Consider the following 1,375-nt stretch of genomic DNA (forward strand, 5'->3'; position numbering starts at 1 on the left):
TCATTCAAACAGGAGAAGGGCTGTCAGGGGAAAAAGAAGCTCTGGTGGGGAAAACACATATTTCAGCACAGTACCCACCAGACATATAGGCACAGGGAAAAAAACACTGGGGGAAATAAAAACAGAATGTTAACAGAGATGCTGTGCTTCCGAGAGGTGAAAACATGAATGAGTTTTCTAATTTATATATTTTTTAAAATTTTGCTAAGTTTGTAGAATGTGTTACTTATATCATCACATACACAAATTACCTAAACCAGTTCACTTGTTTGTGTTCTATGTAAATCAAATTTATCGCATGAGAAAGTCCTACGAACCCAAGCATAATTAAGAAACACAATGAGCATTTTAAAACAGATGTACAGAGTACAAAATATAAAGCATAAAGGCAGGCTCACTCACTGGCTCAGTAGCTTGTGTTGGTTTCTAGAATAACAACCACTTTTGTTATGAAGTTGTTTATTATGCTGATTTGGGGGTCTTGGACCAGCTAAGCATGAGGGAGTAACCAAGTGAACCAAAGGATTCATGATGTACCTATTTCTAAAAGAAGTTTTGCACCATGAGGCAGTTGGGTTTTCCAAAGCTAACCATGTTGATGGTTAGAGGATGTCTTAGATCTGGTAGGTTCTTAAAAACAAAGCCAGAGACAGGAATTCTTGCTCAAGTGCTGGGGATGGGGAAACTATATGAGAAGGCAGTGTGGGATACCCATGGGATTTCCCAGGCAAGAATATTGGAGTGGGTTGCCATTTCCTTTTCCAAGGGATCTGTCCGACCCAGGGATCTAACCCACATCTCCTGCATTGCAGGTGGATTCTTTACTCCTGAGCCAACAGGGAGGCCCATCTAACGCTTAGGAATCTGTAAGTATTGTAAAAACAGGGACTTTATCTTTCCCGCTTCCCAGGCTGAGATTACATATTTAATTTAATTAATTTAACGTAATAAATATTTATTGAACGAGTAATTGATTTGTATTTCATCATCTCTCAGTAGAGGCCTCTAGCATAGTAACAATCAGCACAGGCTCTGAGGTCAGGCATCTGAGTTCGAGTCCGAGTTCTGAGCCTCAGCTTTTACCTTGGAAGTGCCGTGAAGAGTCAGTGAGTTAATGACGGATGTAAAAGCACTTGGTACAATACTTGGCAGATGGGAAATTCTCCATAAGGGCCTCCGTTGGGAAAATGCCTTTCCCAGGAAAGCTCGGAGCCATCCCTCGCGGGGTGCGGGTGTGAGTGCGATGGGAAGGGCAGGGGAAGGAGGGAAACAGCCGCTGAGGTTGCGTCCTGGCCCGAGCACCCAGCTGGCCCAGCCTGGGGCGGAGTCTCCTCCGGGCGGGCGGGGGCCGGGCGGTTCCCCGGAGGCACCGAGG

Source organism: Bos mutus, chromosome 25 (genome assembly GCF_027580195.1).
Source record: "Bos mutus isolate GX-2022 chromosome 25, NWIPB_WYAK_1.1, whole genome shotgun sequence".
In the NCBI taxonomy this organism is placed as follows: domain Eukaryota; kingdom Metazoa; phylum Chordata; class Mammalia; order Artiodactyla; family Bovidae; genus Bos; species Bos mutus.